Source organism: Cornus florida, unplaced genomic scaffold, assembly GCF_030987335.1.
Source record: "Cornus florida cultivar Cherokee Brave unplaced genomic scaffold, ASM3098733v1 CherokeeBrave_3.0.0_Hap2_Chr05, whole genome shotgun sequence".
In the NCBI taxonomy this organism is placed as follows: Eukaryota; Viridiplantae; Streptophyta; class Magnoliopsida; order Cornales; family Cornaceae; genus Cornus; species Cornus florida.
The window spans coordinates 34,580,924-34,601,124 of record NW_026775575.1 but is presented as its reverse complement, the minus strand read 5'-3'; the positions used below and the strand labels follow the sequence as shown (position 1 = coordinate 34,601,124).

The window sequence follows — 20,201 nt, the reverse complement described above, 5'->3', positions numbered from 1 at the left end:
ACCCTAGACTTTTTATCCATTTTTGTGCTTTGTTGCTTTAGATTATAGAGATTTAATTCTCTATTGAGGTAAGGGTGGTAGTATGTTTATACTTCAAGTGTTTTAAGTCTTTTGGGGTTTAATATATATTATGTACATGCTTTTAATATGATAGTCTTGCATATTATAGGAAACCCTCACTTCTTGACTTAGGGTTTATTGATTTAAGCATGTATGATATGTATTTACCTTGTGTAGGAGGATTATATGATTTAGTAGAATACTAAATTCTAGTATTTTCACATGTGATAGTGATATAGAACTCTAGTAGAATTATCAATATTATATAAAATTCTTATTGATTTGAATTGTTATATTCATGGTGGTGATAATCCTATATAATTGTTGAGGTATAAAGTAAATTGATAAGTTGGTGATATTGTTTTATACATTATATCATGACGAAAACTTGTCATCTATTATGCCATTCTAGACTTGGAACCCTAAGACATGGTTTGTGTGGTTTCAAAATACTTGTGCATGGAAGGTGGTATATATGCCTTAATATTGTGTATAAGTTTTGAACTTGTTATATTTTGGATTCTCTTGGGACATTGTTACAAGTGACATGGCTAGAGTTTGGCTCTAGTGCGGGAGGTATGAGTTCTCCCCATTTATAGTGTGCACTAAGGTGGTATTCCCAGTGGGTTAATGCCCGGAATAACCGTTTAGGTCTTGGCTTTATCCAAGGCATGATGTCCAAGTATTCCACTATTTGATTTCGCATTAAATTCCAAGTTGACAACCAATGTTTAATTGTGAGTTGTGTTTTCGGCTAATAGCGATTTGATGTTGTTAAGTACATTGATAATATTGTTGCATGGTTATAGAATTATTTAAGTTAGCTGAAGATGATTTCTTAGGACACCTTGAACATAGATGTTAAGTGGAATGCTCCCTTGTATTCGTCTATATTGATCTTGCAATGACATTGAAACTTTAGGGTTTACACATATGCTTCTTCCTACGAATAACTTGATTACTCACCCTAGTGATTTGGATTGTTTTATAGGTAAGGAGACAATGTTTTTGGATACTCATCATCCTTAAAGGCTCATGAGCCATTTGAAGCATTTTTGTATATGGACATGCACTTGTTTAACATGCTTTACTTTTGGATGATATATTTTGTATACCATAGATGTATGATATTTTAGAAGCTAAGATGGCTTCCTTCTTGTAATGTGTATCTAAATACATTTGGAAGTGTTCATTTTGTATGTTTGACATGAGGCCAAGGGCCATTAACTTGAAATGTTATAAGTATGCTTTCCTTAAAACTCAAGTATTGCCATTGTAGCTTATTTGTGAGAATTTGAGGCTTAGTATGCCAAAACTTGTAAATGTATTGTAGTGAGGCCATAGGCCATTGTAGCACATCTATTTTATCATATTACTTACACTTGCATGCTCACTTTGGCAAACAATACCCTTCTTGATGAAACAAAAACTTAATGTTGCATTTTTTTGAGTTTTTACCCTATTATGTTCCAGGGGCATTTTGGGTATTTCAAAATGTGTTTTTTTCATTTTCACCCGCATTGCCGAGTAGAAAACTCAAATGTCATTTTAGCCCTCAAAATTCCAATTTTTGCCGAAAAACCCCTGCTGTCTGTTTTCTTTGCTGAACCTTCTGTTTTTGCTTCGTAACCGGTTAAAAGGGGTCTCGTAACCAGTTACATAAGCATGGGCAATGTCGTGGTCTTCATTTTTGGCCTCCTAACCGGTTAGGAAGGCTTGGTAACCGGTTAGATGACCTAGGGTTGACCATTTTGACTTTTTTTTGCCCTTTTTCTTCCGTTAGCCATATCTTTTTCATCCGGACTCCGAATCAAGCGATTCTTGAGTCTAGATTCATTAATTTTTTGTTGTCTTTCCAATGGTGTGCTCGGTAGTACCCACTTTTACCTTGGAAATAACCATTTTTCCCCTAGATTCCTTTTTATCCGTTTTGAAACATCACTTCCACATTTATTTTCTTTGGGTTCTGTGAACTCATTGAGGATCACATTGGTGTCTTAGAGATCCATTATATCTCTAGAGACCTTTGTTTCACCTTTTTCTTCCGCATTTCGGATCCATTATTGGGTCATCTTTTGGTCATCACTGACGCACCAAGTTTACAAAACTTGGGCCGTCACAAGTGGTATCAGAGCTCCTAGGTTTGAACACCTTAGGACGATGGGTTTTGCGTGCATATCATACTTTTGTTGATCTACTTTGATATTTTCACATGCTTTTGATAACATGATTCGACGTTATAACTTGTTTATGTGTTTCTTGGTAACACGCTTAGTAGTATAACATGCCTTTATGCTTATATGCTTATGTGTTTAAGAAACATCCTTGTTTGACATGTATGCTTATTGCTTAAGTGCTTAACTGTTTAAAATAACTTTCTTTGATTGCTTTAGCATGACCGTATGTTGTGTATCTTATCTTGCTTTGTGTTTTGCGCACTCATAGTATGAGTTATATCCGGTAATAATAACTTGTGTTATTCCTGACCATTTTCATTTCGTACGTCTAGCATCATGGTTGTCACACGTGGAGAGTCTTCATGTCAGGGTATTAAGGAGCAAGTGGATGACATTGAGCCTACGAGGGGTCCAGGAAGGTCCAGGGTTCCAGTTCGTGGCGTGGATGCTGATCCACCACGGGCACCAACTCATGAGGAGCGAGTGGCTTAGGGAATTAATTAGGGGATCGCTGAATCCCTACAGGAATTGATACGCAGACAGGTGGCAAGGATATAGATTCCAGCACCGGCACTGGCACCGATAGTCAATGAGGCACTGGAGTACTTCATGGTACTACAGAGGGTTAAGATTGATCCATTTGCGGGGAGTTCAGACCCACTAGTCTTAGAAGCTTGGTTAGACCTTATGGTTCGCAAGTTGGATAGTATGGCAGTACCCATGGACAGGTTGAGGATTTCTCTGACAGCCTCTATGTTCATGGGAGATGCAGATATCTGGTGGAGGTCTATAACTAATGTCCACAATGTTGAGTTGATGACTTGGAATGAGTTCAGAGATTTGCTCTTTGAGCGCTTCTTTCCTAGGGCTATGAGGAGGGAGATGAGGATACAATTCATAGGTTTTTATCAGGGCACTATGAGTGTTATTGAGTATGAGACACGATTTACTTCTCTCTCTCGTTATGCCGAGGATATGGTGGCAACAGATGAGGCCAAGGCAATGAAGTTTCAGGATGGGCTACGTCTTGACATCAGGCCACGGGTCTCAATTCTTGATTTGAGGACTTACAGAGAGGTGGTCCAGAGGGCTATGCTAGCTGAAGCAGAAGAGCGGGATTAGTCACGGATCAGGGGTTCGCACAAGCAGCCTCTCAGCGACACTCCGTCATCTTCTGGGAGTCAGTGGAAGAAGGCTAAGGCAAGGAACAATACTCACTCACAAGGGGCACCGCAGCAGACTCATTCTGCACCCACAGTATCTTCAAGACCAGCCCAGGGAGTGATCTGTCACCATTGTCAGCAGCCAGGGCATATCAAGCCTCACTGCCCATAGCTTCGACCACAGGCCAGTTAGACATTAGTTTCTACGAAAACAGGGTAGGGAGCTTACTTTTATTGTAGGCAACCAGGACATCACAAGAAGGATTGTCCACAGTTGTTGAATAAGCCACGTGGTGGCACAGATTCACAGATGGTACCAGCATAGTCTGCAGTGGTTCAGTCTGGTTTCAGAGTTCCTTAGGCACCACAGCCAGTGGCGCCAGTTGGCATTTATCCAGCCAGGGGCTCTACACCTACTACTTCTTCACATTAGTCAGGCTATCATGGCAGTTCATAGCAGGGCTCAGGGGCTCAGGGACGACCTTACGCTCTTCCACAGGCGCCTTTTTAGTCCAAGGTATCTTTCCAGTTTTTAGTTCTTGGGCACGGGTTCTTGTTGACACGGGTTTTTAGGTAAGGAGACAATGTTTTTGGATACTCATCATCCTTAGAGGCTCATGAGCCATTTGAAGCATTTTTGTATATGGACATGCACTTGTTTAGCATGCTTTACTTTTGGATGATATATTTTGTATACCATAAATGTATGGTATTTTAGAAGCTAAGATGGCTTCCTTCTTGTAATGTGTATCTAAATACATTTGGAAGTGTTCATTTTGTACGTTTGACATGACGCCAAGGGCCATTAACTTGAAAGGTTACAAGTATGCTTTCCTTAAAACTCAAGTTTTGCCATTGTAGCTTATTTGTGAGAATTTGAGGCTTAGTATGCCAAAACTTGTAAATGTATTGTAATGAGGCCATAGGCCATTGTAGCACATCTATTTTATCATATTACATACATTTGCATACTCACTTTGGCAAACAATACCCTTCTTGATGAAACAAAAACTTAAGGTTGCATTTTTTTGAGTTTTTACCCTATTATGTTCCAGGGGCATTTCGGGTATTTAAAAATGTGTTTTTTTCATTTTTTTCCATGTTGTCGAGTAGAAAACTCGATTTTGGTTGGAGGGGGGGGGGGGGGGGGGAGGTTTCTTTTTTGTGTTTTTCCAGAAAATGTCATCTTGGCCCTCAAAATTCTAATTTTTGCCGAAAAACCCCTACTGCCAGTTTTCTTTGCTGAACCTTCTGTTTTTGCTTCGTAACTGGTTAGAAGGGGTCTCGTAACCAGTTACATAAGTGTGGGCAGTGTTGTGGTCTTCATTTTTGGCCTCTTAACCGGTTAGGAAGGCTTAGTAACCGGTTAGATGACCTAGGGTTGACCATTTTGATTTTTTTTTTTTTGTCATTTTTCTTCCGTTAGCCATATCTTCTTCATCTGGACCCGAATCAAGCGATTCTTGAGTCTCAATTCATTTATTTTTCATTGTCTTTCCAATGGTGTGTTTGGTAGTACCCACTTTGACCTTGGAAATGACCATTTTGCCCCTAGGTTCCTTTTTGTCCGTTTTGAAACGTCACTTCCACATTTGTTTTCTTTGGGTTCCTTGACCTTATCGAGGGTTACATTGGTGTCTAGGAAACGCATTATATCTATAGACACCTTTGCCTCACCTTTTACTTTCGCATTTCAAATCCGTTATCGGGTCATCTTTTGGTCATCACTAACGCACCGGGTTTACAAAACTTGGGCCATCACAGATGTAAATCCTGGTATCGGCACCAGCATTGGCACTAGTAGCTAATGAGGCATTGGACTACTTCATGAAGTTACAACGGGTTAAGATAAACCAATTTGCTGGGAGTATGGATCCGCTTGCTTCAGAGGCATGGTTTGATCACATGGTATGCAAGCTCGATAGCATAGTAGTACTTACAGATCAATTGAGAATCTCCTTGACAGCCTCTATGTTTATGGGAGATGCTAATATCTGGTGGAGGTGTGTGACTAATATCCACGATGTGGAGGTGATGACTTGGGAGGAATTCAGGACATTGTTCTTCGACCGCTTCTTTCCGAGGGCTATGAAGCAGAATATGAGGGTGCAATTCACAGGTCTCTATCAAGGCATGATAAGTGTCATTGAGTATAAGACACGTTTCACTTTTCTTTCACGCTATGCATCGGAGATGGTAGCTATCGGTGAGCTCAGGGCAAGGAAGTTTTGGGATGGGTTGCATCTTGATATTAGGCTACGGATTTCAGTATTAGATTTGAGGACCTATGGAGAGGTGGCCTAGAGGGCTATGATGGTTGAGGCACAGGACCGAGATCATCACAGGATCAAGGGTTCGTATAAGCAATCTCGTGGAGAGGCTCCATCAGCATCTATTGGGGGTTAGTGGAAGAAGGCTATGGCCAGGGACAGTTCACGTACTCAGGGCTTGGTCTGTACCTACAATTCTAGTATCTTTAGGGTTAGCCCGGCGAGTAATTTTTCACCACTGTTAGCAATCGGGGCATATTAAGCCTCGCTGCCCACAACTTCAGCCACAGGCAGTAAATCACAGGTTAGTAAGCCTACAGCCTCGATGAAGGGTGTCAAAGGACTTATAACTATTGTAAGCAGCCGGGTCACATGAGGAAGGATTGCCCTTATCTACGGAGCAGGGCACAGAGTGGTACAGGTTCACAGGCCACACTGACACAATCAGCAGTTGTGCAGTCAGGTTTTAGGGTGCTTCTCAGCCAATTGCACCAGTTAGTTTATATCCGGGTAAAAGCTCTACGCCTACTGCTTCTAGACATTAGCTGGGCCACCAGGGCAGTTCTCAACAGTCAAGGGCTTAAGGATGAGTCTACACATTGCCACAGGCCGATACCTCCGCAGGGACTTCTATGGTTCGAGGTATCTTTCTAGTTTTCAGTTTTTGAGCTAGAGTTCTTATTGATATGGGTGTGTTGCATTCATTCATATTTGCTTCATTTGCACATTCTTTGGGTCTGGAGGTCACGTAGTGGGATGGTTTCCTTAATGTTGACACACCAGTTGGGGTCCAGTGTTTTTGACCGTGCTTGTCGGGGTTGCGCTATCGAGATAACTGGGCGGACCTTAGAGTTTGATTTCGTCGTTTTTGATATGATGGGCTTTGACGTCATTCTCGGGATGGACTGGTTGTCTTTCTTTCATGCCACGATCGATTGCTTCTGTAGGCAAGTGCCTGTTTGGACTCCCACGGGAGATTGTTTTCACTTCGTGGGAGATCGGAGCGATTCCCACTCAACGATGATTTTCAGTATCAGTGACTGGAATCGCCATAGGTCCTACTTGGCTAGCCTGTTAGCTGACGAGGATAGTAGTTTGGGCCACGTTTATCCAGCAGTTGTTGTGGAGTTTCTGGATGTTTTTCCAGAGGAGTTAACGGAGCTTCCTTCTCTTAAGGAAGTTATCTTTGCCATCGACGTTATTCCTGGTACTGCGCTAATCTCTATGGCATCGTACCGTATGGTACCGACAGAATTAGATGAGCTGAAAGCTCAATTGGATGATTTGAAAGGGCTTTATTTATCCTAGTGCTTCACCCTGGGGAGCACCGGTTCTTTTTGCGAAGAAAAAGGATGGGTCTTTAAGACTTTGCATCGATTATCGCAAACTGAACCATGTCACGATCAAGAACAAGTATCCTTTGCCTAGGATTGATGACTTGTTTGATCAATTGAAGGGACCCACTTGTTTTTCAAAGATTGATTTGAGATCGGGTTACTATCAGTTGAGGGTTAAGGATGAGGATATATCCAAGACCGCTTTCCGCACACAGTATGGCCATTATGACTTTCTGGTGATGCTATTTGGTTTGACCAATGCTCTAGCAGCTTTTCGTCGATGACATTCTTGTATACTCAGCTTTGGTGGAGGAATATGAGTATCATTTGAGGACAGTGTTACAGATCCTTAGGGATAATCGGTTGTACCCCAAGTTCAAAAAATGCGAATTTTGGCTATCGAAAGTGAAGTTCCTTGGACATGTTGTGTCAGGGGGCGGTGTTGCAGTGGATCCGTCAAAGACTGAATCGGTGATGGATTGGGAACGTCCGAAGATAGTGTTTGAGATTCGGAGTTTTCTTGGCTTAGTTGGCTATTACTGGAGATTTGCTCGAGATTTCTCTCATTTAGCCGCACCTATGACTCGACTTACCAGTAAGGGGGTCAAGTTCGTATGGAACGAGGCATGTGAGTTTGCCTTTCAGGAGTTGAAGGTTAGGTTGACATCGGCTCCAGTTTTGATCATACCTGAACGTGGTTTGGGTTATATGATCTTTTGTGATGCTTTGCGGGAAGGTTTGGGTTGTGTCTTGATGCAGACCAAGCGGATGGTTGCTTATGGGTCTCGACAATTGAAGCTTCACGAATTGAACTATTCGACACATGATTTGGAGTTAGCGGCAGTTATCTTTGCCTTGAAGGGGTGGAGACACTATTTGTATGGGGAAAAGTTTGAGGTTTTCTCCGATCATAAGAGTCTCAAGTATCTCTTTTCTCAGAAGGATTTGAACTTCAGACAGCGCAGATGGGTTGAGTTCATGGAGGACTACGACTTTGAGTTACAGTACCATCCCAGTAAGGCCAATGTAGTGGCCGATGCATTAAGTAGGAAGTCACGGGGGACTCTTGCTAGCATTTCCATTCACAGATGGAAGATGCTAGAAGAGCTTGTAGGACTTGGTTTACATTCTTATGAGGATGCTTCACCGGCTATTTTGTTTAGCCTTATGGCACAACCGGCTCTTATTAACAGAGTTATTGAGGCACAATAGAAGGATGGGGAGATGAAGGCCATCCATGTTCAGATTTCAGGCGGTGAGAATGTAGAGGGTTGGACCTTACATTCAGACAGTGGTCTTAGGTACAAGGGGATGATGTTTGTTCCTTTGTCTTATCGTGAAGACGTTCTTTGGGATTTTCAGAACTCTCTGTTCGCAGTTCATCCTGGTGGTACGAAGATGTATTACAATCTGCAGCAATAGTTTTGGTAGCAGGGTATGAAACGGGATGTTTCACAGTTTGTGGCTTAATGCCTTACTTATCAGCAAGTGAAGGCAGAACATCAGCGATTGACAGGATTGTTGCAACCATTACCAGTAGCTGAGTGGAAATGGGAGCATATCACTATGGATTTCGTAACGAAACTTCCGAGGTCTCAGGTAGGGAATGATGCTGTTTGGGTCATAGTTGACAAGTTGACTAAGACGACTCACTTCTTGTCTATGACAGTGACAGATAGTGCAGAGAGACTGAGTGGACTATATGTGAGGCAGATTGTCAGTCTTCATGGGTTCCAGTATCCATTGTTTCGGATAGGGATCCGTGGTTCACGTTTCATTTTTGGCAGAGTTTTTAGGAGGCTCTTGATACGGGGCTTCATTTTAGCACGACATTCCATCCTCAGACTGATGGTCAGTGGGAACGCACCATTCAGATATTAGAGGATATGTTACGGGCTTATATCTTGGATTTTAGTTGTAGTTGGGAGGACTACTTACCTTTGGTTGAGTTTTCCTACAACAGTAGTTACCAGACCAGTATTGGAATGACACATTTTGAGGTGTTATATGGCAGACCTTGCAGATCTTCAGTTTGTTGGACCAAGGTCGGTGATACTGTTGTCTTGGGTCGCGAAATTGTCATTGAGACTACAAAGAAAATCAAGTTGATTCAGCAGCGGTTGGTTACCACACAGAGCAGACAGAAAAGTTTTGCTGATAGGAGGAGGCGATCCTTGTCTTTTGAGGTAGGGGACCATGTCTTTCTTAAGATTTCTCCGCGTAAGGGGCTTTTGAGATTTCGACAGATTGGCAAGTTGTCTCATAGGTTCATCGAACCATTTGAGATTTTGGAGCGCATCGGTGAAGTTGCTTTTCGTTTGGCATTGTTGCCAGACCTAGATAGGGTTCACGACGTCTTCCTTGTTTCTATGCTAAGGAAGTACGAGCCAGACCCATCGCATATTCTGTGATGGACTGATATGGTTGTTGATGAGGACGTAACCTACGAGGAAGGTCCTGTCTAGATTCTTGATTCACAGGAACAGGTCTTGAGGACCACGACCATTCCATTGGTTAAGGTCTTGTGGAGACACCACGACATTGAGGAGGCTACCTAGGAGCTCAAGCAGGAGGTTCGCTCTTGGTATCCCCATTTGTTCTATCTTTCAGGTACGACTTGATTTCGGGGACGAAATCATTTTTAACGTGGGGAGGTTATAATGACTCGGTCATTTTACTTCCTTTCTTTTTTTGGGTAATTTCTTTTTTCGTCTTTTCCCTGTTTTGTCCTTTTTTCATTTATCATTTTTCCTTGCATAATCTCATTTTTTGTGCTCTAATTTGACTCCGGCCTGGCATACATCCATGATATCTAATTTCTGTGATATCTACATTTTTACTTTTGTAGAAAAGTATGTTAGATGTTTACTTTTCTTGTAAAGGGTATGGATGCATAATTTATTAGAAATATTCTTAACTTTTGGGGTTTTTGTGTAATTATGCAAAGTAATTATTTTTCGTTTTAGGGATCATTTTGTAAATTAATTTAGAAGATATTTTGAAAAAAGGACCTTTTTACAATTTTTGAAAAATGTGACAAGTGTGATGGAACCACTTGGAAGCTTAATCACTTAACACATGGAAGGTAGAGACTCACCCATTTGTTGGCCTAGGATAGGTGCACTTGTTGGCTTGGATGGTTGACAAGTGTAGGCTTAGGATTAAGCCTGGGGAGGAGCCATGGATTCACTACAACAAATTTGGTCTTTCGCGACAAACGAATTTGTCTCTAAAAGTACATATTTTGTCATGATAAGATTATTGCGACAAAAATTTTTTGTTACCAGGTCGTCGTTAGGAGCCGATCACAATATGTTGTTTGTGACAAATGTTGATTTATCGCTAGAGGTAATGTATATTGCGACAAAATTTATTTTGTCACAAAATGAGCAAAAAATTGCGACAAAATATTTTTCATAAAATGTTCAAAAATTGTCGCCTTAAAACCTCCGAGATTTATGAAATTTGTCGCTGATTGTTACTATTTTGTGACGAAATGAATTTTTATCACTATATGTATAGTATTTTGTGACAAAAATTGTCGTTATAAGCTATTTTATTATGACAAAATCTTTTGTTGCAATATACGTCATATGTTGCGACAAAAATATTGCCACTATAATGTAATGACCCAGTCATTTTCATTCCTTTTCTTTTTACTCAAATTTTACGGATAAATTTTTTTCGTTGTCTTTTCTTTTTTGTATTTGGTTTCCCGTCACTTAGTGTCATATTGAGTACTCGGAAATGGTTTTTGAGACTCTTTTCTTGGGATTGACAACTTCCTTTAAGGACAGAGTCATTTCTACATTTTTCATTTTTCGTCACTATTCACTTTTTGTCTTTTCCCGGTTTCCTTTTTCGTTGCATAGCCTCACTTTTTGCCCTTGGATTTGACTTCGGCTTTGCATGCATCCATGATATTTAATTTTTATGATATCTACATTTTTACTTTTGTATAAAAATATGCTAAATGTTTACTCTTCTTATAAAGGGCATAGATGCATAACTTTTGGTAATTTTCTTAAACTTTTGGGGTTTTAGTGTAATTATGAAAAGTAATTATTTTTCGTCTTAGGGACCATTTTACAATTTAATTTTGAAGTTATTTTCAAAAAGGACCTTTTTGCAATTTTTGAAAAGTGTGACAAGTGTCACATTCTCATTGGTCCACTTGTTGGCATTTATGTGGGGACACTTTGATGCCTTGGATGATGACATGTGGAGGGTGGAGATTGAACCACTTGTTGACCTAGGATATGTGCACTTGTTGGCTTGGATGGTTGACAAGTGTAGGCTTAGGATTAAGCCCACAATGGATGCTTGGATGAGTGACAAGTGTATGCTCCAAATTAAGTCTTGCAATTATTTTTGGGCCACTTTGGGATTATGGTTTTAAAGAGGGGTTTTTGTGCAATTGACCAAAACTTGTGTGTGTTGACCATGGTGTAAGATCACATAGTGAGTGGAGGATTTCTAATTCCTCCACTCACACTTCATCTCATTATTTCATTTCCCCACTCTCCAAAAACCCTAGCCACCATTAGAGGAGCTTGATGCTTAAGCTTGTGAGCTCACTTTTTGCCCCTTCCACTCATCCTTTGATCTTAAGCTTGGGAGAGAAAAGCTTCCTCTCATCCTCCTTTACAAAACCTTTAAAGGATCTAGCCTAACTGCTAGTTTTGCTTTGGTATCTAGCGATTCAATTCTCTAGTGAAGTAGGGGGTTTTACTCTATTTGAGGTATGAGTATGATGACCTATTGATCTATGATTTTGAAGTATTTTTATGTCATTATTGAGTGATTTGCATGCATAGAAGAGAAGGACTTATATTCTTCCTTTAAACTGTTTTAACTTGAAATTAATCTTGTTAAATTAAATATAGAATATGAAAATATATTCAATTAGCTTCTATTTAGATTTAGTTTCATGTAATTTGGATTTAAAATGAATTAGTTATGAATTTTTGAAGTTGCAAGCTAGTTGTTGGAAATTTAAATCTTTCCCTTATTTGGTCAGGAAATGAATTTTTATATGGAGCTATGTTGCTTCAATTGCCTTGAAATTTTTACTGGAACTTCCCCTATAGGTCTTACACTATTCGGAAGTTTTTCAGGATTTTAGAGCATGTCTAAATTTTATTAAAAATCTGAAACTATCAGCTGTCCATATTTTTATTGCAGCTGGAAAACATATTTTTAGATGATTTATTTCGCTAACCTTTTGACATTAGATCATGGCTTAAATTTTCAGTTTTACACTCTCATATGTTTACTTCCAAAATAAATTAAGTTTGCCCAATTTGGATGTCAAATGATTTTTTCGTGAATTTTCAAATTTGGAAGCTACAGGCTGAAATTGTGTTTTCTGGACATAATTTGTTTCGAAGTTGTGGGGTCAAAACTGTTTTAATTAGGATAATATTTTGTCAAACTAAATTGATATTATCAAATTACAGTATTTAAGCTTTCATTGGGCTTTGAATTCATACAATTTGGATTAAAATTGAATTTTTTTATGAATTTTTCAAGTTGAAGTTAACAAGTTGAAAAATCTGTCTCGCGGACCAAAAATTTGGGGTGATTTCATTTCGGTGGTAATTGGGATTTTCATTCCAATTAAGGTAGGAGATGATTATAGGTTTATGTAGTATGTGATTTATTATTTTTGATGCTTATACTATGTTTATGCATAAAATCTAGGATTTAATTTAATTAGGCATTAGTTAAAAATTTAATTCACATAATTGTATATTGTGTAGAATTAATTAAGGACTTGATATTTAGTTAGACCTTGACTTGATATTAGTGATGAACTTGATATGTTCTTTAATATATTAAATTGGGAATATTTGGATGAATATTGAAATCAAGAAATTTATTATTTTTATTTAATTAATTTCTGTTTTACTATTCATGACTTTAATTAAAGTATTGATATGATAATTGTAATGACCTGAATATTATCTTTGGTATGTATTAAATTGAAGCCATTTGTAATTATTTTGAAATCTAAAGAATTTTATTATTTTATTCAATTAAATTATATATAATTGCTCTATGGATTTAATCGTGTTTTGAAAGTTGTTTTTATGTTTAAATCATGGGCTTGGACTTGTACATTCACTTGGTTACATTTTGAGCATTGGATAACATTGTTGTTATATTTAGATTAATGAGTTTACGTTTTCAATATTGAGTAACATTGTTATAGCGTGTAACAAATCGCACACTGAAGATTCGACATTTGTCATGCCATAGTAGTTGTGGATTTAGAGCATGTATTGTATGTGTTTCCAAATTTGGTTTTGCGTAGTAGATAATTGATTATCTTGTATATACATGTCGTTATATACGTTGTTGCATAACTTGATGATTTTGGAATTTGGGGATGTCGTTGTTTGGCTAAGGCTAGGACATGGTTCTAGTACGGGGGATTGTTCGTCTATAGTCTAGTGCGCACATAGAGATGTTGCCCATGGGCTAGTAACCCTAAAGTAACTATGGTGTCGGTCTGATCTGGCATGATGTCTAAGTATCCACTTTGCTTAATTTCACATTTCATTTCAATTTGATAAGTAGATGATATCGTAACTTGTTGTTCCTTAATTGATTTCCCATTTTGAGTTTCAAGATATTAACCTTGAGAAATCATGCTTTATGTGTTGTATTAGAAGTTCCAATGTTGGTTAAATTGCATCGATATTGCGATTTGTGTTATATTGTTCTAATGTGGCTGAGGAATGATCCTATAGATTCATTTAGAATATAGACGTTAGGTTGCATGACCCACTTTTGTTGTTTTCGTATTCTAGATTTCAAGTTGATAACTTTGAGAATCTATGTCTTGTTGCGTTGTATAGCATGCTTCTATATCGTTTAATTGCATAAATATTGTAGTTTATGCTAGAAATGCTCTAAGGTAGCTTAGGATGCTACCTGAGTCTCATTTTGACATAGACGTTAGGTGGCATGAGCCACTTTAACCTGTTTTACCTTAAGGTAATATTATTGTAAAATGTTAGGTCTATGCATGCTCATTTCCTACGAGTAGCTTTATGTTACTCACCCCGAAGTTACTGGGGATTTTTTTCAGGTACAAAGGCTTGGTTCGTGATGCTCATCATTCCTTGGATGACTTGTAGTTTTTAAATTTCCATCTCATGCAAATGTTAGCATAAAATGTCATTTTGTAGCCTTGTATATCAAAACTTGTATCTTTGATTCCATATATGTAAAGTGTACATAAGTACACTCTTTTCAACATATTTGACATGTATGAGTAGAGGCCATAGGGCAATGACATCAAATATGTATTCTATGCACTTTCGTTTTCAAGGTTTATTATGAAAATAATGGAAAATGTTAAGTCCTTCCTTCACCATGTTTGCATCAGGTGTGGGAATTCCATTCTTTTTCTTTCATAGGGTCTCTATGATCATGTATGAGGTGTGGCCAAGGGCCAAATACCATTTTGTTATAGGTTTTGCATTTTTGTTTCATTTATTGTATTTTAAGGCACTTTCGGCCGTTGAAAGGTCATATTTTGCCTTTGGTGTTATTTTTGCCCAGTTTTTTCTTACTTTCCGCTTCTGCTACTTTCTTTTGAGTTCCGTGATTTCATGGGAAGTCATGGATGTGTTTCGGGAATGATATACATTCTAGGGACGCCATTTTCATGTAAAATGGCTATTTTGCCCCTAGGGGCTTAATTGTTATTTTCTGATCTTTTACTTCCACAACAATTCTCATTGAGTTCCACGACTTCATGGAAGGTCACTTTGACTTCTTAGAATCTTATTTTCTGTTTTCGTTTCGGTATTCGAATCCGTTATCGGGTCAATCTTCGGTTCATCACAGGACGCACTGGACTTGAAAAACCAAGGCCGTCACAATAAGCTGCTTTATTGTAACAAAAATTTTGGTCACAATATATATAACATGTTGCGACAAAATTATTGTCGATATGCGCTATTTTTATTGTGACAAAAATTTTGTCGCAATATATGGGCCATGTTGCGACAAATTAGTTGTCGCTATAAGTTATTTTATTGTGACAAAATCATTTGTCACAATATATATATATATATATATATATATATATATATATATTATATTGTGACAAAATCATTTGTCGCCATATATATATTACATTGCGACAAATATATTGTCACTATAAGGTTAAATATTGTGACAAAATGAATCAATACATTTGTCGCAATATATATACCATGTTGCGATAATATTTTGTCACTATAAAAGTTGTTTTATTGCGACAAAATATCTTTTGTCACAATATATCTATCACGTTGTGATAGATATGTTGTCACTATAAGCTAAATATTGTGACAAAATAATATATCGTGCAACTAATACAATAATATAATTTTGTTTTCACCTATTTGAAATTTAGAACCTATAACTTAAATTAAAATATTAATAAACTAAACAATCTAAACTAAGATCTAAGCATATCACTCAAAATCAATATATTTGATAATTAAACATAGAAGATAAAACACATATTCCATTAAGAATTTAGATATTAAAATATGCAAATCATCCAAAATCTAAAATGATAATTCCAATACATATCAAAATGCTAATATCTGAATCCAATATTACACGATGCTAATCGCATACACATATCAAAATCCCAAAATAAATTTGAATCCAAAAGGGAAGTTAGATTGCAATCAATGTGAAACTTGCAAAATAAATAAATAAATAAATAAATAAGAATAAGAAAAAATGAGAATATAATTTGAAAACTGAAATAAATTTTTAAAGAGTATTTTAGAAAACTTGATATCCTGGTGATAATACACTACAAAAAAAAAAGGGTTTTTATGACCTGTAATTAACGACATGCATAAAAAGTAAACCTTATTAAGTACTAATTTAAACCTCTTATTTTGAGCAAGCCATTAAATATTATATCCATGGCTTGCACTTAATTGCATATTCAATTTTCTTTTAAAAACCTACATAATTATAACGACCAATTTGTTGCATTGTCAATGTTGAGCCAAAATTGAGTTTAAATTTATATCATTCCCTCCCTATACCTTGTGGAAAAAAAATTCCCGCGCCGTAAGCCCACTAACCCGATGTCAACACTCACTATTATGATCTGCTACTATATTCAATTCTTTTTATTTTATTTTTTTATTTTATCACTCTCAGTCTCACCTAGGGTTTGAATGAGCCTTCTGTCGCACTACAAAGTTCTAGAGGTAAGAGATTCAAAATTCTCTCTGCATATCATGTCTCACATATGTATATGCATGTGTATAAGGATACATTTGTGATGTTTTAATTGCATAATTTTATTTTGCAATTTCATCAGATCAGATCTGATTTTGTTTCAATCTTCCAACTATTTTCGGTATATTAAGTTTAATCTTCGTAAATTTTTTGATCATGAAAATTTAACATTGACAAGTACAAGACAATTTCATCCCTAATCTACACCATCACGGAAGTGCACCAGGCAAACAAAGGTCTTCGATGAGTTCTTCAACTTCATCACTCATTGTGAGTTTGTATTTCTTTTTAGTTTTGATGTTGTGAGTTAGATTGTGAGAATATGAATTGATAATAAAATTGAGGTTAGATTGAAAGAATATGAATCTGGTGTAGAAATTGAGGTTATATATATATATATAAATATTTATATATATATATATGCATTATTAAGATTTATTATGAAGTTCTCTAATAAGTTTTTCCAACATCTTAAATTACTGGATGTTTTGTACTTAGGGATGGCAATGGGGCGGGGTGGGGCGGGAACCACATTTCCCATCCCCATCCCCAGCCAAAATTTTTACCCCCGTCCCCGCCCCCATACCCGTTAAAACTTTCAATCCCACCCCTATCCCCTCCCCGCCCCGCCACCATCTTCCCCGCCCCCGTCCCCAACACCCCCGCCCCCGATTAAGTTTTGCTGCTTCTCAATTCACACATATACATGAAAGAAAAAATCACAAAAAAGATTCTCAGTTCCAATTGTAAAAAAAAAAATCTCAGATCCAATTGTAAATAAAAAAAAAAAAAAAAATCTCAGTTCCAATTATAAAAAAAAATTAAAAATCACAGTTCAATCAAAAACAAAATGATTTGATCTATAATACACACACACACACACACACACATACAATCACCTCATAATAGTGAAGTCCTTAGTGATGGAAAGGGAAGAGAAGACATGTAGAACAAGAATTTCTTCAACCACTTTCCAAAAAAAAAATTCTTCAACCGATGCCTGTGAGGGGGTAGAGACGATGTCGGAGATAGATTCGGAAGGACGGGGAAGAGCTGATGCCAGAGACAGATTCAGAAGGACGGGGAAGATCCGATGCCGGAGACGGATTCGGAAGGACGGGAACAGTCGACATTGTTATCGAATCTTAGGAGAAGAAAAAGAGGAGGAGGCGGCGACTTGGGTTATTAGGACAAGGTTTTAAGGTTTCAACATAGATGGTATATATATAGTATAGGCTAGTTTGGTAAATATAATAACATGGGCAAGGGTATCTTAATAATTTCACACCTAATCGGGGCGGGGCGGGGCGGGGGCCCCGGCCCCGGCGGGGATTCAAAACTTGTCCCCATCACTATCCCCGTTTAGCTAAAAGGTTCCCCATCCCAGCTATAAATGGGGCGGGGCCCTGGCGGAGATGGGGAATTTGCCATCCCTACTTGTACTTGGGTGGGATTTGATTAGTAATTTTTGTTTAGGTTGGTTTTGCCTCAATTCTAACACTGGTAAGTATTATTCACATCAACATATAATGTTAGCTTATTGAAAAAATTAAATAAACTGGGCAGTGGGGCAATTTAAATGGGAGCAGGGATAGACGATGGGAATTATAGTTATTGGTATGTGCTTGATGGTGTAGTTGTAATTATGATGCAGTGTCTTTGATCTTCTGTGCTCTGTTATTTGTTAATTTTTATTTGGGTTTGATCTAGCAAGAGGTAGCCCTGCTTGTCAGTTGGCTTCACTCTACATTGCTGCAGTTTTTATGGTGCTTTTTGGAAAGATGCTAGTTGTTTTGTGGGCTTCTATTGCTGATTTGCTGGAGTTGCTTTTGTTGGTGCTTTGGGCCGGTCGTTTAGTGCCTCCTAGGTAGATGCTAGCTATCTTTATTGTCTATAGGCATTGTTTGTTAGTATTACTTCTTCAATGCTTGTGGTCATTTGTTGCTGGTATTTTGCTTTGCTGCTTTGTTTTGGTTTGCTCTAGGGGCATGGTGTCTCTTTTTAAAGTGGTCTATGTTGTTTTGTCCATTAGCCTTGGCTTCTATTGTATTCTATTGTTTATATCTTCAAATTTTTAACTTTGCCCATGGGAAAAAAATTATTTAACTCACAGAATATTCAAGTGTGAAGGAACATCATTGCCTGTCAAAATCGATCAAATTGCAAAAGTATTAATAAATAGTTACAATTCAAATATGATTATGATAGTCAAACCAATTCCGTATTTGCACACAATTGCAAAGAATGATACCACTTATACCAATATCACTTTAAACGTTACAACCAGTAAAGGAAAATAAAAGGAAAAGGAGATGCTTACTGGGTGCCACCAACATCATGCTTGGCAAGCTTCTGTAGGACATTAATTTCAATCATGGCAGCTTCATGATACTTGAGTATTGAACGTACAATTTTAATTGCCACGAGTTCTTTCGTATCGTAGTCCAAACACTCCAAGACTTGCCCAAAAGTCTCTGCAATTATTTCATGCCATAAATTAAATTAGGAATGTTCACAGTTAATAAGGCCCCTCCCCTTCCCTCTGCTGTCCTTTTTCTTTTAAGGAAAAAGTAAAAGTAGGGATAGGATGAATGGAATATATCCAAAGTAAGAAGTAATAACACCTGATAAAAAAAAAAAGTACGATCTAAAATAATGATAATTCAATGAAGAGGAAAAACTAACCTTCTCCCATTTTGTTTAGAATGCGATCTGCAAGTCCAAGGATACAAACACACACACGCACAAGGAAAAATAAAAGTTATTAGTGATTAAATAATGAATATCAATACTAAATCAAAGAAGAAAAGTAGGAACATGGAACCATCAAAAAAAAAAAAAAAAATAGTAAATAAATAAAAAGTATATTCATTACAAATAAACACCCTCATAGAAAATCCTTACCTCTTTCTTCACATTATTTTCTGCATTTTCATTTTTAGTTTCTATGCAAAGTGGTTTTTTTTTTTTTTTTTTTTTAGCCAATATATACCATAACTCATCATAATTATTGATATCCTTGCCTTTATCTCATATGAATGAAGTCATTTAGCTAGTGAATGTATGCCAAGTGCATGTACCATAAAACTAGTGTGCTTTAATTGTTTCTACTCCTATGTATTTTTTTTTTTTTTTTTGATAAGTTAAAATTTGTTTTTGCCTGATAATAAGTATGTTCTTGTTATGATTAAGTTTCTTGTATTGCCTTGATTGAAGAGCCCATTTATTATTTTACTAAGAATTTCAAAGTCATCTGTTGATTAATTAAATTATTAGTCATTATCTTTGAACTTGCAAGTTTCCAGCTCAATTTACTTAACATTTCTACAATTTTTTACTTTATATCAGTGTCACTAACATTTATGAATAAAACTAGAATTTAAAATTTCAAACCATGAATCCACCAAATCATTCAATGGAATAGTCTGTTATTATCATGGATGGGGCATAGTTTTTATAATTAGAGTTGACCCCAAAAAAAGAGGAAAAAAAAAATGAAAAAGGAAAAAAACCTCTAATTTTATGATTTGTCAATTGAATAGTCAATCAGTGTCTGTTGTGGCTGGCTTCCTCCAGTTTTCTTTTGGAATTAAAGTATGTACCTACCAAGAATGTAATGACCCGGTCATTTTCTTCCTTTCCTTTTTCCTCAGGATTTTACGGATGAATTTTTTTCGTTGAAATTTCTTTTCTGAGTTCAGTTTTTCATCGTTTAGTGTCATCTTGAGTACTTGGAAATGGTTTTTGAGACTCTTTTCTTTGGATTGACAACTTCCTTTGAGAACCGAGTCATTTTCATATTTTTCGTTTTTCAACACTATTCACTTTTTGTCATTTTCCTTATTTTGTCATTTTCCCTATTTTGTCTTTTCCCCATTTGTCACTTTGTTGGCATAACCTCACTCATTGTGTTCGAAGTTAGTTTTT

The 20,201-nt window shown here is 37.2% G+C and overlaps 1 long non-coding RNA gene across 4 annotated transcripts in view; it reads right to left on the bottom strand.

Annotated features, from left to right (window-relative positions):
* The window catches only part of LOC132306262 (uncharacterized), a 42,088-nt gene that overhangs the window by 14,867 nt on the left and 7,020 nt on the right, over positions 1-20,201 (bottom strand). For 2 of the 4 annotated variants that reach the window (XR_009481889.1, XR_009481891.1), the window contains exons 5-6: positions 18,960-18,986; positions 18,595-18,748 (exon numbers count right to left, since the gene is read on the bottom strand). This is a non-coding gene — a long non-coding RNA (uncharacterized LOC132306262). Of the gene's footprint in view, positions 1-17,244; positions 18,417-18,440; positions 18,749-18,959; positions 18,987-20,201 lie in introns of those variants that run through there. The other 2 variants (XR_009481890.1, XR_009481888.1) reach the window with 2 other exon arrangements.